At 38.9% G+C, this 16,340-nt stretch overlaps 1 pseudogene; it reads left to right on the forward strand.

Moving 5' to 3' along the window:
* Positions 1 to 398: 398 nt before the first annotated feature.
* On the forward strand, positions 399 to 1,270 carry LOC114489202 (annotated as a pseudogene).
* The last annotated feature ends 15,070 nt before the right edge of the window (positions 1,271 to 16,340 follow it).

Raw genomic sequence — 16,340 nt, forward strand, 5'->3', positions numbered from 1 at the left:
TTACTATTGCAAAGAGTCAGCTGACACAAAATGCCATTTAAACAATGTTTCATTCCAGTTTGTAAAACAAACAGACTTTGTTAAATTGAGGAGCCAGGGTATATTAAAAAGAAAAGGGATTTTCTCAGATGCACACTAAAAAGAGAGTATTACCCACCATTTGATTGTTTTGGAGGGGTTCATTTGGCACTAGTAATTAGTTCATGTTTTGTTGATATTGGTGTAAATAATCTACTTCCACAAAGTCATCTGCTTCTGGGTAAAAGAGTCCTAGATAGCCCAGGCCAGGTAGCTCAGTTGGTTAGGGCATCATCCCAACATGCCAAGGTTTGAGATTCAATCCCTGGTTAGGGCACATACAAGATAGGGCAATATTATTGATTGATAATTCTTGTCCTGGGATCTGTCTCTTGCTTCAACAGAGTTTGGATGGAACAGACCTAGGGACACCCCTTCTTTCCAACTACCCTCCAACCTCTTTTCTAGTCACCACCTTTGAAACCACCTCAGCCATCCTCGGTCTCCAAGACCAGCCAGCACTATTTTTCTGTTTGTTTGTTTTTTACCTTAATTCTTCATTGCCAAACAGCCATGAGCTCCCAAATCCAAAAGAATTATTCCATCAAGGTGGAGGCTGCCATCAACAGCCTAGCCAACATGCATCTGTGGGTCTCCTACACCTACCTGTCTCTGGGTTTCTATTTCGACTGTGATGATGTGCCTCTTCAGGGCAAGGGCCACTTCTTCTGAGAGTTGGCTAAAAAGAAGCATGGGGGCTCTGAGTGTCTCTTAAAGCTGTAAAACAAGCCTGGTGTCCTCATTCTTCTCCAGGACATGGCAAAGCCTTCCCATGATGAGTGGGGTAAAACTCAGGATACCATGGCAGCCGCCTTGGCCTTAGAGGAGAACTTGAACCAGGCCCTTTTGGATATGCATGTCCTAGGTTCTACCTGCACAGACCCTCACTCTGTGACTTACAGGAGAAACATTTCCTGGATGAGCAGGAAACTCCTCAAGAAGATGGGCGACCACCTGACTAACATCTGCAGGCTGGGTGGCCCCCAGGGTGGGATGGGCGAGTATCTCCTTGAAAGGTTCACCCTGAAGCATGACTAGGAGGCCTTTGGAGCCTGTAGGATTTTGAGAGGCCCCTGTGAACTTCCCTGGTATCTGGCTCTTGCCTGAGTCTCATCCTGAAACCCCACCTTGGAACCCTGTCCAATGCATTGGACCATATGAAAACAATAAAGCTTTTTGCAGCAAAAAGGAAAAAAAAACCCTATGCAGCACAATTTACAATAGCCAAGTATTGGAAGCAGCCTAGGGGCCCATCAATAAATGAATGGATCAAAAAACTCTGGTACATTTATACAGTGGAATACTACACAGCAGAAAGAACGAAGGAGCTCCTACCCATCACGACAGCATGGATGGATCTGGAGAGCATTATGCTAAGTGAAATAAGCCAGGCAGTGAAAGACAAATACCATATGATCTCACCTATAAGTGGAACCTAATCAATGAAACAAACAAACAAGCAAAGTAAAACCAGAGACATGGAAATAAAGAAGAAACTGACAGTAACCAGAGGGGAGGTGGGAGAGGATAATGGGGGAAAAAGGAGGAAGAGTCATTAAGGAAGATGTGTAAAGGACACATGGACAAAGCCTAAAGGGGCTAAGATCGAGGGTGGGAGATGGAGATGGCTGGGGTGGGGGTAAGTGGTGGGGGAAAATGGAGACAACTGTACTTGAATAAAAATAAAATATGTGAAAAACATATATAAATAAATAAAAATAAATAAGTAAAATAGACAAAGGGCAACACATGATTCTAAAAATAAATAATAAATTAATTAATTTAATTAAATAAAAATAAGATGCCACCCTCAGAATCCATTCTGAGCTCAGGCTGATTCTTGATCTGGTATATCCCTGGATTTTCAAATTCCATTACTCCTTCCCCAGATATTCTAACTCTAGGTCACTATCCCAGACAACCTATAGGAATCAGCTCTGCTAACTTGGGGAGGGGGGCGCGGAGGTGGGGAAGAAATAGCATCTTCATGTTAGCACATGTTCCATTTTATGGATAATACATCAAAAGACCCCAAGCATTCAAAATATACTGAGTGTGTCCCCAACCCCCAGAAATATTTTTCTGAGATCCTGTTAAATGTAACACCCATCCAACTACCCAATCCCAACACCTAAATTGTAACTGTGAACCAGAACTATTGTAACTGATAAAGACCCCTAAAAACAAGAACTAAATTAGGGCTGCAGTTCACAGTTTTGACAATCTGTTGGCCTGAAGTTACAACTCCTCCCACCCCTGTCCCCACCCCCCAGATCCAGATCTTCAGGTCTGCAGTCATCTTTGTGGCTTTCAGGTATTTGATATTCTTTTTTTTCATTGTTTTTCAAGTACAGTTTTATGCCTTTCTTCCACAACTCCCCCACCTCACTCCCCTATTTCCAGCCCCCATTGTTGTTGCCCATATTCCTTTATAATTGTTCCTGTAAACCCTTCACCCTTTTCCCCTTTTATCCCCTCCCCTCTCCCTTCTGATCACTGTCAGCCTGTTCTCAATTTCAATGTCTGGCTATACTTTGCTTGCTTGTTCATTTTGTTGATTAGGTTCCACTTATAGGTGAGATCATATGGTATTTGTCTTTCATCACCTGGCTTATTTCACTTAGCATAATGCTCTCCAGTTTCATCCATGCTGTCATGAAGGGTAGGAACTCCTTCTTTCTTTCTGCTGCATAGATTCCATTGTGTAAATGTACCATAGTTTTTTGATCCATTCATTTATTGATGGGTACCTAGGTTGCTTCCAGCACTTGGCTATTATAAATTGTGCTGCTATGAACTTTCGGGTGCATAGGTTCTTTTGGATTGGTGTTTCAGAGTTCTTACGATATAACCCTATCAGTGGAATTGCTGGGTCAAAAGGCAGATCCATTTTTAATTTTCTGAGGAAATTCCATACTGTTTTCCACAGTGGTTGCACAAGTCTGCAATCCCACCAACAGTGCACTGGGGTACCCTTTTCTCCACTTCCTCTCCAACATTTTTTCTTTGTTGCTTTGATTATGATGGCCATTCTACTGGTGTGAAGTGGTACCTCATTGTGATTTTAATTTGCATTTCTCTGATAGCTAGTGATGCTGAGCATTCTTTCATATGTCTCTGGTCCCTCTGTATGTCCTCCTTGGAGAAGCGTCTGTTCAAGTCTTTTGCCCATTTTTTAACCATTGTTGTTGTTTTTTTTTGTCTTCCTGGAGTGGAGTCATGTGAGTTCCTTATATATTTTGGAGCTCAAACCCTTGTTCAAGGTATCATTGGCAAATATGTTTTCCCATAAGGTTGGTTCTCTTTCCATTCTAATGCTGTTTTCTTTAGCTGTGCAGAAGTTTTTTCTTTTGATGAGATCCCATTTGTTTATTCCTTCCTTTATGCCCCTTGCTCTGGGGGACATATCAGTGAAAATATTGCTGTGTGGAATATTTGGGATTTTCCTGCCTATGATCTCCTCTAGGACTTTAATGGTGTCAAGACTTATATTTAAATATTTTATCCACCTTGAATTTATTTTTGCATATGGTCTAAGTTGGTGGTCAAGTCTCTTTTTTCACATGTAGCTGTCCAGTTCTCTGAACACCATTTGTGGAAGAGCCTATCTTTGCTCCATTTTATGCTTCTACCCCCTTTGTCAAATATTAATTGACTATAGAGACTTGGGTTTATTCTGGGCTCTCTATTCTGTTCCATTGGTCCATGCATCTGTTCTTATGCCAGTACCAGACTGTTCTGATTACAGTGGCCTTGTAATACAGTTTGATATCAGGTATTGTGATCCCTCCTACTTTGATCTTTTTTTCTCAAAATTGCAGCAGCTATTCAGGGTCATTTATGGTTCCATATAATTTTTGAAGTGTTTGTTCTATATCTGTGAAGTATGCCATTGGTACTTTAATAGAGATTGCATTGAATCTATAAATTGCTTTGGGTAGTATGGACATTTTGATTATGTTAATTCTTCTGATCCATGAACACAGTATATGATACCATTTGTTTGTATCTTCCTTAATTTCTTTCTCCAGTGTTGTGTAATTTTCTGAGTACAGGTCTTTTACCTCCTTGGTTAGGTTTATTCCTAGGTATTTTATTTTTTTGTTATTGTTGCTATATCAAATGGATTTCCCCCCCTGATTTCTGTTTCTGATATTTCATTGCAGTGTACAAAAATGCCTTTGATTTATGAATATTTACTTTGTATTCCACTGTTTCCCGAAATTCATTTATTAGGTCGAGCAGTTTTTTGGTAGAGTCTATAGGGCTGTCTATGTACACTATCATGTCATCTGCAAATAAGGGCAGTTTTGTTTCCTCTTTCCAATTTGGATACCTTCTATTTCTTTTTCTTTTCTGATTGCTGTGGCTAGGACTTCCAATGTTGAATAGGAGTGGTGAAAGTTGACAACCTTGTGTTCCTGATCTTAGTGAGAAAGTTTTTAGTTTTTGTCCAGTGAGTATGATGTTGGCTGTAGTTCTCATGTATATGGCCTTTATTATGTTGAGGAATGCTCCCTCTATTCCCACTGTGCTGAGTTTTTAAATTTTTTTTTTTTTACCATAAATGGGTGCTGTACCTTATCAAATGCTTTTCCTTTATCTGTTGATATGATCATGTGATTTTTATCTTTGCCTTTGTTTATGAGATGTATTATGTTTATTGATTTGTGAATTGTACCATCCTGGCATCCCTGGGATAAATCCCACCTGGTCATGGTGTATGGTCTTTTTAATATTTTGATGGATGTGGTTTGCCAATATTTTGTTGAGGATTTTAGTGTCTATGTTCATCAGCAGTATTGGCCTGAAGTTTTCTTTCTTTGTTGTATCTCTATCTCATTTTGGAATTAGGATGATGCCAGCCTCATAAAAAAAATTGGGAGTCTTCCATCTTCTTGGATTTTTTGGAATAGTCTGTGAAGGATAGGAGTTAGCTCTTCCTTAAATGCTTTGTAAAATTCTCCTGAGAAACCACCCTGTCCAGGGCTTTTGTGTGTCAGGAGTTCTTTTATTACTGTTTCAATTTCAATATCTGTTATTGGTCTGTTTCTACTTCTTCTATCAATTTTGGAAGATTATATTTTTCTAGAAATTTTTTCATTTCATCCTAGTTTTCAAATTTCTTGGCATATAGTTCTTTGTAGTAATTTCTTACAATCCTTTATATTTCTGTGGTATCAGTTGTAATCTCTCCTCTTTCATTTCTGATCGTGTTTATTTGGGTCCTCTATCTTTTTGTCTTGATGAGCCTACTCAAAGGCTTGTTGATTTTGTTTATCTTTTCAAGAACCAGAATTCATTGATCCTTAGAATTGTGCTTTTAGTCTCTATGTCATTTAATTCTGCTCTGATCTTGGTTATTTCCTTCCTTCTACTTGCTCTGGGCTGTCTTTGTTGTTGCTCCTCCAGTTCTTATAGGCATAAGGTTAGGTTGTTTATTTGAAATGTTTCTGTTTTTGTTGGTTTGTTTGTTTGTTTGTTTTGCAGTAGACCTGTATAGCTGTGTCAGGCCTGCCTTTGCTGTGTCCCATAAGTTTTGGGTTATTGTGAGTTCATTTTCATTTGTTTCCAGGAACTTTTTGATTTCCTCCTTGATCTCCTTCTTGACCCATTCATTATTTAATAGCATGCTATTTAATCTCCATGAGTTTGAGTGTTTTTGAATTTTTTCCTTAAGGTTGGTTTCTAGTTTTAGTCCCTTCTCGTCAGAGAAAATGCTTGATATGATTTCAATTTTTTTGAATTTTTTGAGGCTGATTGTATGTCCCGTTATGTGGTCTATGTTGGAAAATATTCCATGTGCATTTGAAAAGAATGTGTATTTTGCTTTTCTGGGATAAAAGGCTCTATATACATCAGTTAAGTCCATTTCATCTATGGCATTGTTCAATGCCATAATATCTTTGTTGCTTTTTTGTTTGGAAGATCTGTCCATTTTGACAGTGGGGTGTTAAAATCCCCTACTACAATTGTGTTGCTGTCAATATGTTTCTTGAAGCCCTCCAAGATTTTTTGGGGAGCTTCTATGTTGGGTGCTTATATATTTACAATGTTTATGTCTTCTTGATGGATTCTTCCCTTGAGTATTATGAAGTGACTTTCTGGGTCTTTTTTTATGGCTCTTTTTTTGAAGTCTATTTTGTCTGATATGAGTATTGCTACCCCAGCTTTTTTTTCTTGTCTGTTTGCTTGGAGTATTTGTTCCTAGCCTTTCATTTTTAGTCTGTGTAGGTCTTTTGTTCTGAGGTGGGTCTCTTGTAGACATCATATGTTTGTGTCATACTTTCTTATCCATTCAGCTACTCTATGTCATTTGATTGGAGCATTTAATCTGTTTACATTTAAGGGTATTACTGATAGTTACTTATTCCTTGCCATTTTTTCATGCCTGTGTTCCCCCCTCTCTCACTCTCTTCCTTCCTTTTCTTAAAGCAGCCCCTTTAGCATCTCTTGCAGAGCTGGTTTGGGGGAGGTGTATTCTTTTAGACATTTCTGTCTGGGAGGCTCCTTATTTGGCCTTCCATTTTAATTGAGAGCCTTGCTGGGTAGAGTAATCTTGGTTGCAGGCCTCTAGTTTTCATTACTTGGATTATTTCTTGCCATTTTCTTCTGGCTTGGAGTGTTTCCATTGAGAAATCAGTTGCTAGGCTTATTGGGGCTACTTTGTATGTTACCTCAGTTTTCTCCCTTGCTGCCTTTAAGATTCTCTCTTTGTCTTGGAAGTTTGCCATTTTAATTATGATGTGTCTTGAAGTGGGTCTCTTTGGGTTCCTCTTGATTGGGACTCTCTGTGTTTCCTGGGTATGTGTAACTTTTACAGTCATCAAATTAGGGAAGTTTTTCATCATTACTTTTTCAAACAGGTTTTTATCCCTTGCTCTTCTTCTCCTTCTGGTATCCCTATTACATGGATATTGTTACATTTCATGTTGTCTTGCTGTCTCCTTACCACTTGGTCATTCTTTCTGAGTTTCTTTTCCTTTTCTTGCTCTATCTGGGTGTTTGTTTTTTTTTTTAACTGTCCTCAGCTCACTGATTCGATCCTCTGCTTCATCCAGCCTGCTTGCAATTCCTTCTAATGTGTTTTTTATTTCTGAGATTTTGTTAATTTCTTCCTGGTTTTTGTTTATAGTTTCTATTTCCTTTTTCATGCTGATGTAGCTTTCCCTCAGTTCCTTATAGTTGTCTGTGAGCTCCTTGAACATCTTTATTACCATTAATTTTAATTCTGTATCTGATAGTTTGGTTACCTCCATTTTGTTTAGCTCTTTTAGTGGGGAGTCTTCCATTCCTTTTGATTGCATGTTCTTTTTTTGTCTCACCATTTTAGATGACTCTTTTTGTTTTTTCTCTGTTTCTTAATGTTTCATTTTGTTAGCTGTCTTTGTAGGGTAAAATTATATGGTAGGAATTCTATGAGGTTCAGTGGTATGGTCTCTGATCTCCGTGACTGGATGCTCTAGGTTTGCCCTTTTTTCTGTTTGTGTGGGCTCTCTTGTTGTACTTTGGTTTGTACTTTTTGGTGGTTTCTTTATTGGTGGTTTTTTTCCTCTGGCAGGTATACTGATGTTCGCAGCTCCCACCTATTCTTGTATTTGCTCAGTGGCAGGGGGTAGGCAAAATGGATTAAAACAGCAAGGGAGTATTTTATGGGGTTTAAAGTATCAGCAAGTAGAGAAAAGATAGAAGATTCTTTGGATAAGTATAGCATTCACTGTGACCTTTTATCCAATTAGCCACTTTTTATAAAAGGTGAAAGAGAGATAAGACTCTTCTTAGAGGGGAGGGTGATTGTGAGCTGAATCCAGAAAATAAAGTGCTTGTGCAAGGTTAGATGATGAGATACAGTGAGAATAAAGTATAGAAAGTAGATGTAGTGTGAGAGAGAATAGAGCTAACCACAACAATAATAATGCTCAAGATTGACATGAAGTAGGCTAAGATCTTGGAGGGATGCTGTGTAGTATGTACAATTATATGGAACAACAATTATTTACAATAGTACTGGAACAACAAAATATGACAAGAAATAAATGACTTGGATAAACAGAATAGAAAGTACCCAATTTGGGCGTTATTGGAATATGGGTGAAGTAAAAGAAGGAAAATTAAAATACAATACAGAAAGAAAATAAGGGAAAAGCAGCCAAGCAATGAAATTAAACAGGAAAATAAATCGAGGTAAACTAAACATAAGGAAGAGAAATTTTTAAAAAATACTAATAAAAGTGGTAAAAAATAATTGCACGCTAATTATAATGCACATGCACAATAAAATGCCAGCTCTGTGGGATAGCAAAGTGACATTTGTCTTAGTTTCTTGGTTTTGGGGTTTAGCCTTGTGCTCTCCCTTTTGATTTGTCTCTGGACCCTTTGTAACTGGTGTCTTATTGTCTCACTTGGATGAAGAAAAAAGAAAAGAAAAGAAAACAACAACAAAAAAAGGGGGCGGGAAGAGAGAGGATCCAAAAAGAAAAAAAAAGCCTCCTGCTGACTTTAAACCTGTTCAGCAAGTTATGCTGGTCTTCCTAGATGCTACAGGAAGAGGGGCTGGGCTTCATTTTTCTCCCTTCCTTTGGTTCTGAGAGGATGGGGATCAGGTTTGGGTCACACTATTTACAATTTCCTGGCCTCCAGCCCAGGTCTTCCGTGAGCTACCAGTCTCAAATCAGCCACTTAACTGCTCACAGCGTGAGTCAATCTCTGGCACAGAGCCTGAGACAAATGGGGCAAACGGTTCCCCCTACTACTGTCTTTGTGCGCGCACTGCCAGAGCTGCAGGGCGCACTGCTCCCCTCCTCCACTCTGGGTGCTCGAAGGGGAGACAGACTGGGTACAAGGTTCAGCTCATCTACTGTCCTTGGGCATGCTATGCGAGACCAGCAGGGTGTAGTTTCCCTCCACCGCTCAATCTGGGAAAGCAAAGCTGAAATCTCCCTCCAGGCACACCAGGCATTGCCGGAGAGTTCCTTACAAAGCAGCTACCCACCGTTCTTCGATATTCTTTTTTTGTATTTTAATAATCTTTATTGTATTTTTCCATTACCATTTAGTCCCATTCTATCCCCCTCCCCTTGCAATCACCACAGTGTTGTCCACGTCCACGAGTCCTTTTTCCATTTTGCTCAACCCCTTACACTCCTCCTTCCTTTAGCTGTCATCCTGCTATCTATGAGTATGTCTCTATTTTGCTTGTTAGTTCATTTTATTCATCAGATTCCACATGTGAGTGAGATCATATAGTGTTTGTCTTTTTCTGCCCGCATTATTTCACTGAGCATAATGTTCTCCAACTCTATCTGTACTATGGCAAAGGGTAAAATTTTCTTCTTTTTTATAGCCAAGTAGAATTTCATTGTGCGAATGTTCTATATTTGTTTTATCCACTCACCTGCTGATGGACACTTGGGCTGCTTCCACATCTTGGCAATTGCAAATAATGCTGCAGTGAACATTGGGGTGCTTATGTTCTTTCAAATTAGTGTTTTGGGTTCCTTCAGATATATTCCTAGAAGGAGGATTGCTAGGTCAAAAGGAAGATCCATTTCTAATTTTTTGAGGTACCTCCACACTGCTTTCCACAGTGGCTGCACCAATCTGTATCCCACCAGTAGTGCAAAAGGGTTCCCCTTTCTCCACATCCTTGCCACCACTTGTTTGTTAATTTATTGATGATAGCTGTTCTGACAGGTGTGAGGTGATACCTCATTGTGGTCTTAATTTGCATTTCTCTGATGATTAGTGACATTGAGCATCTTTCCATGTGTCTATTGGCCAGCTGCATGTCCTCATTAAAGAAATGTCTGTTCAGCTCTTTTGCCCATTTTTAAATTGGGTTGTTTTGTCTTTTTGGTGTTGAGTTTTGTAAGTTCTTTTTTAAAAAATTTTATTTATTTATTTTTTATTGTTGTTCAAGTATAGTTGTCTCAAATTTTGGATATTAACCCCTTATAAGATGTATCAGCAAATATGTTCTCCCATTCTGTGGGTTGACATTTAATTTTGTTGATGTTTTCTTTTGTTATGTAAAAACTTTTAGTTTGTTGTAGTCCTGTTTGTTTATTTTTTTTCTATTGTTTCCCTTGCCTAGGGAGATATATCTGATAAAATATTGCTGTGAGCTATGTCAAAGATTTTGCTGCCTATATTCTGCAACTTTTATGGTTTTGGCTTTAACACTTAAGTCTTTAATCCATTTTGAATGTATGCTTATGTGTGGTGTAAGAAGGTGGTTTAGTTTCATTTTTCTGCATGTATCTGTCCAATTATCCCAATACCATTTATTGAATAAACTATTTTTAGATCATTGTAGGTGCTTACTTCCTTTGTTGAATATTAATTGACTATAAAGGTGTGGGTTTATTTCTGGGATCTCTATTCTGTTCCATTGATCTATGTGTCTATTTTTATGACAGTACCATGCTGTTTTGATAACTATGGACTTATAGTATAATTTTATGCCAGGTAGCATGATTTCTCCAACTTTATTCTTCTTTCTCAGGATTGCTGTTGCTATGCAGGGCCTTTTGTGCTTCCATAAAAATTTTTGAACTATTTGTTCTAGTTCTGTGAAATGTCATTGGAATCTTGATAGGAATTGCACTGAATCTATAGATTGCTTTGGGTAGTATGGGCATTCTAATGATGTTAATTCTTTCTATCAATGAACATGGTACGTGCTTACACTTATTTGTGTCTTCTACAATTTCTTTCTTCAGTGTCTTATAATTTGCCAAGTACAGGTCTTTTATATCCTTGATTAGATTTATTCCTAGGTATTTTATTCTTTTTGAAGCAATTATAAATAGGATTGTTTTTTCAAGCTGCTTTGCTGAAGTCATTTATCATTCTTAGTACTATTTTGGTGGAATCTTTGGGATTCTGTATGTACAGTATCATGTCATCTGCAAATAAAGATAGTTTTGTTTCTTCCTTTCCAATTTGGATGCCTTTTATTTCTCTTGTTGTCTGATTGCTGTGACTAGGACTCTCAGTACTGTGTTGAATAAGAAAGGTGACAGTGGACATCTCTGTCTTATTCCCAATCTTAAGGAGAAAGCTTGTAATTTTTGCCTGTTGAGTATGATGTGGCAATGGGTTTTTCATATATGGCCTTTATTATGTTTAGGTATGTTCCCTCTATTCCCACACTGCTGAGACATTTTATCATAAATGGGTGCTAGATTTTATCAAATCATTTTTCTGTATCTATTCATATGATCATGTGTCTTTTTTTTAATCTTTCATTTTGTATATGCGGTAAAGTACATTTATTGATTTGCAAATGTTGTACCAACCTGGCATTCCTGGAATACATCCCACTTGATCATGTCGTATGATGTTTTTGATGGGTTTCTGTGTTTGGTTTGCCAATTTTTTTTTTGAGGACTTTAGTATTCAAGTTCATCAGGGATATTGGCCTATAATTTTCTATTTTTGTAGTGTCTTTATCTGGATTTGGAACTAGGATGATGCAGGCCTTGTAAAATGCACTTAGGAGCCTTCTTTCCTCTTGAATTTTTGAAATAGTTTGAGGAAAGGTGTTCATTCTTTTCAAAATGTTTGGTAAAATTCACCTGTGAAGCCATATGGTCCTGGGCTTTTGTTTGTTGGGAGTTTTTTTTTTATTACTGCTTCAATTTCACTAGGTGTAATCTGTCTATTCAGATTCTCTGATTCTTCCTGATTTAGTTTCGGAAGATTGTACATTTCTAGGCATTTACCCATTTTGTCTAGGTTGTCCAGTTTATTGGTATATCGCTATTCTTAATATTTTATTACAATCCTTTGTATTTGGTGTCAGTTGTTATTTTTCCTCTTTCATTTGTGATTTTATTTAGTTGGGTCCTTTCTCTTTTTTTCTTGGTAAATCTAGTTAAAAGTTCTTAATTATGTTTATCTTCCCAAAGAACCAACTCTTAGATTAATATTTTTTTAGACTCTCATTTATTTCTGCCATGATCTCTATTATTTCCTTCCTCCTACTCACTTTGGGCTTTGTTTGTTGTTCTTTTTAAGTTCCTTTAACTGTAAAGTTAAATTGTTTATTTGAGCTTTTTCTTGATTTTTGAAATAGGCCTGTAATGCTATTAATTTCTCTCTTAGGATTGCTATCCCAATGTCCCACAGATTTTGGATTGTTGTGTCCTCATTTTCACTGGTTTCAAGGTATCTTTTGATTTCTTCCTTGATCTTGTTGTTGACCCATTCATTGTTTAATAACATGTTATTTAGCTTCTAAGTGTTTGTGTGTTTTCAGTGTTCTCATTGAGACTGATTTCTAGTTTCATAGCACTGTGATCAGAGAAGATACTTGATATTTCAATGTTTTTAAATTTATTGAGAATTGTTTTTTTGTCCTAACATGTGGTCTATCCTTGATAACATCCCAGTTGCACTTGAATAGTGTGTATGTTCTGGTGCCTTGTGGTGAAATGCTCTGAAGATACATCCATTTAATCTAGTGTGTCATTTAAGGCTGCTGTCTCCTTGTTGATCTTCCGTCAGGAAGATGGATCCATTGAAGTCAAAGGGGTTTTAAAATCCCTGATTATGACTGTATTTCTGTCAGTCTCTTCCTTTATGTCCATCAAGATTTGCTTTACATACTTATGTGCTCCTATGTTGGGTGCATAAATGTTTACTAGGGTTATACCTCTTGATGGATTGTTCCCTTTATCATTATGTAGGGTCCTTCTTTGTCCCTTACTATATTCTTGGTCTTAAAGTCAATTTTGTCAGATATAAGTATTGCTACCTCAGCTTTTTTTCCTTTCTATTTGCATGAAGTATCTTTTTCCATCCCTTTACTTTTAATTTGTGTGTACCTTTCAACCTGAGGTGGGTCTCTTGAAGGCAGCATAATATGGGTCTTATTTCCTTATCCATTCAGCATCCCTGTCTTTTGGTTGGAACATTTAAGCCATTTACATTTAAGATGATTTTTGATAGATACATATTTAATGCCATTTTATTATTCGACTATTTTCTTCTGGGTTTTTTGTTTGTTTGTTTGCTTGTTTCCTTTCTCCCACTTCTCCTCCTCCTTCTAACAAACACTTTAACATTTGTTGCAGTACTTGTTTGGTGTTAACAAACTACTTTAGCATTTTCTTGTCTGGGAAGCTCCATATTTCTCCTTCAGTTTCAAATGTTAGCCTTGCTGGGTAAAGTAGCCTTGGTTGTAGGTCCTTGCTTTTCATCACCTGAATATTTCATGTTATTTCCTTCTGGCCTGAAATGTTTCTGTTGTGAAATCAGATGACAGTCTAATTAGCGCTCCTTTGTATGTAACTACCTGCTTTTCTCTTGTGGCTTTTGGTTTTTCTCCTTGTCTTTAAGCCTTGTCATTTTAATTATGATGTGTTCAGTGTAGGCCTCTTTGGGACGAACTTGTTTGGGACTCTCTGAGCTTCTTGGACTCGTATGTCTCTTTCCTTCACCAGGTTAGTGAAGTTTTTAGTTATGATTTCTTCAGATAGGTTCCCAGTCCTTTGCTCACTCTCTTCTCCTTCTGATATTCCAATGATGCAGATGTTGTTATATTTCCTGTTGTCCAGAATGTTTCTTAAGCTCTCATTTTTTAAAGTTCTTTTTTCTTTTTGCTGTACTTCCTGGGTGTGTTTTCTAGTTTGTTTTCCCATCCACTGATTTGATCCTCTGCTCTATCTAACCTACTGTTTTTCCCTTCCAGTGTATCATTTATTTCAGATATTGCATTCTTTATTTATAACTCATCCATTTTTATGGTTTCTTTGTCTTCTTCCATGCTGTTGAGTGCCCTCATAATCATTACTGTAAGCTCTCTGATAAATTGCTTGCCTCCATTCATCGAGTTCTTCTTCTGGAGAATACTCTTGTTACTTGGTTTAGAGTCTGTTTGTCTTCCTATTTTGGCTGCTTGTTTGTATATGTTTCAGTGTATTAGGTAGATCTGCAAGACTCTGGTGCATGCCTAAGTCAAACCATGACTGCGACTGGTTCTGGGCAACCTGTTTGAAGCTATCAGTGATTCACAGTGTGTGTCTCCCTCTGCTGGGCCTGGATGTGTGCAGAAAGAACCAGCCTGTGCACAAAGGCTGGCTTTCAGCTGACCAGGCCTGGAGGTGGGTCAGCTGAAGCCTCAGAGCTCCCAGCAATCTGCCTTTGCCTGCAAGCTTTCTGTAGGGTTAAACAGTAAAAACTCTCCCAGTTGTACTCCTCAGCAGCAGGGCTTAAACACCACGGGGTGGGGCAGAGTAATTCCTGCTGGCAGGACTACTGCTTCCCTTCACGCTGATGCCACTTGGAGGAGGTTGCTCTGCCTGAAAAAGATGGCTCCTGCAGTATGGGGACTGACTCAGCACAGGGATCATAGTAGGCTGTTCCTTCAGTGCTCTCTCCAGCCACCAGCCCAATTCTCCTCAAGTGTCTCTAATCCACTCTGTCCTTCCTCTGCCAAAGCCCAGGGTAAATGACTGCAAATGGAATTTTGTGTGTTGGCCCTTTCAGAAGCTGAGTCTCCAGCCATTTTCCTTGGCAGACAGAAACCCTGCTGGTTTTCAGTCATGTTACTTGGGTTCCTTTCCCAGTTCTGTTGCTACAGGCTGGTGAGCTCAGCTTAGGGTTAAGACCCCACGCTTCTCAGGGTGAAACCCCTGGCCATTGAAATATCCATCCAAGACTTCAGCTGCTGCCTTTGGGTGTCCATGGTTATAAGGCTTGTTTTCAGCTAGTGGTCAGTTGGTTATTCAGGATGATTTTTCTATAATTTAGGTGTAATTACAGACTGGTCCTGTGAGGTTAGTGTTGCTTCTACTTACTCCTCTGCCATCCTGGGTCTCTGTTCAATATTCTTACCTGATGTTCTCATCATAAGCTATCACTAGCAGAAGGGTTTTGGGAACTGTAATGAAGGGAAATTAGTTTAAGAGTAGTTGATAGGTCTGTGAGAACCTACTTTTAGGTATTAAAATATCATACAGTATATTGACCTTGGGTCTTCTGATCTCTGACAAAGAATCTTCCCCTCCTCCTTGGAAAGTCAATGAAAGTCAAAATTCTCAACAGGGGTCTCCTTCAGAACACACCTAAGTGCCTAAAGAATTCTAACTGGTAGAAAAGTATGAAGTTTCTCTTCAGACAATGTAAGTGCCCTGGAGTGAAGGAATAGTGTGGCAGATCCTGGCCTGCAGGACCCATGTGTTGTGGCTGCTAGAAAACAAATACACATGAACAACAGAAGTCCTGTGGAGAAAAAGGGACGGCATGGCCACTCTGAGAGAAGGTGAGAGGGCCAAAAACCCCAGTCCCTGCCTGGACGGGCTTTTATTGCTTTTCTGGGTACCTTACATGGAGAGTAGTCCTCACTTACTATGCACAGGTTCACTGAAGGGGACTACCTTTTACAGATAACAAAGGAAAGAATGCTGTAATTACTTCAAAGAGAAGAATGCTGCAGACCAAGGGGAAAAGTGATTGAACCGGTCACACTCCATACTTGGGAGGTTTAGCTCAGATTTTAGGAAGTTACAGTAAGCACTTGCTGCCTCTATTCAGGGTGAGGGAATTTCAGCAAAAGCAAGTCTCATAGCAGCCTAGGTACAATGCAAACCTGATTCCCCATGGGAAAACCTCTCTGTCGGCATGGCTCTGCGTGACACTCCCCACTGGTTTTTCATTTGGAGGCTGAGCTGCAATTCTACGCCATGCAAAGTGGTTCCTTACAGAATAGGTTAGGGAAAAGCAGTGATACTCTAGACCTGCATACGTGCTGCTGGATGAACAGTGACCACACAGGCTGGGGAAGGAGACTGACAATGTCTCTGAACCATTTGTTGATGCTGGGGAGTAGGGGGGTCTGGAAGGGATAAAACTAAAGACCCCTAGCAACTGAGCAAGACACAAATGATTTAAAGAGCATGCACCGATCAATGGAAGTTTGGGCCTTGATAGACTTCTGGTATCATGTTTCAGTGACTGGGGTATGTATTTAGAATATTCTATGACAGAGGCTGAGTTCACATGATATCTACCCCTCTCTCCCTATAGTCTTTAGGCATATCTTGACCTGCTATTAACATTTGAGATTAACTGTTTTGGTCTATTTCTGTACAGGTCTTCATTACCTGAAGTAGTAGACATCTCTACTTCTCTCAACTCTATTCTTCTCACCCTCCAGTCACTCCTGTAACATCATTCTCCTCTCCCTAAAGGAATTTTAACTGTTCCATCTTAAAGGAGCCTTGCTGTGCTGTTTTTGGAAAAGTCCAGAGGCCAGC

This window comes from Phyllostomus discolor, chromosome 14, assembly GCF_004126475.2.
Source record: "Phyllostomus discolor isolate MPI-MPIP mPhyDis1 chromosome 14, mPhyDis1.pri.v3, whole genome shotgun sequence".
NCBI lineage: Eukaryota > Metazoa > Chordata > Mammalia > Chiroptera > Phyllostomidae > Phyllostomus > Phyllostomus discolor.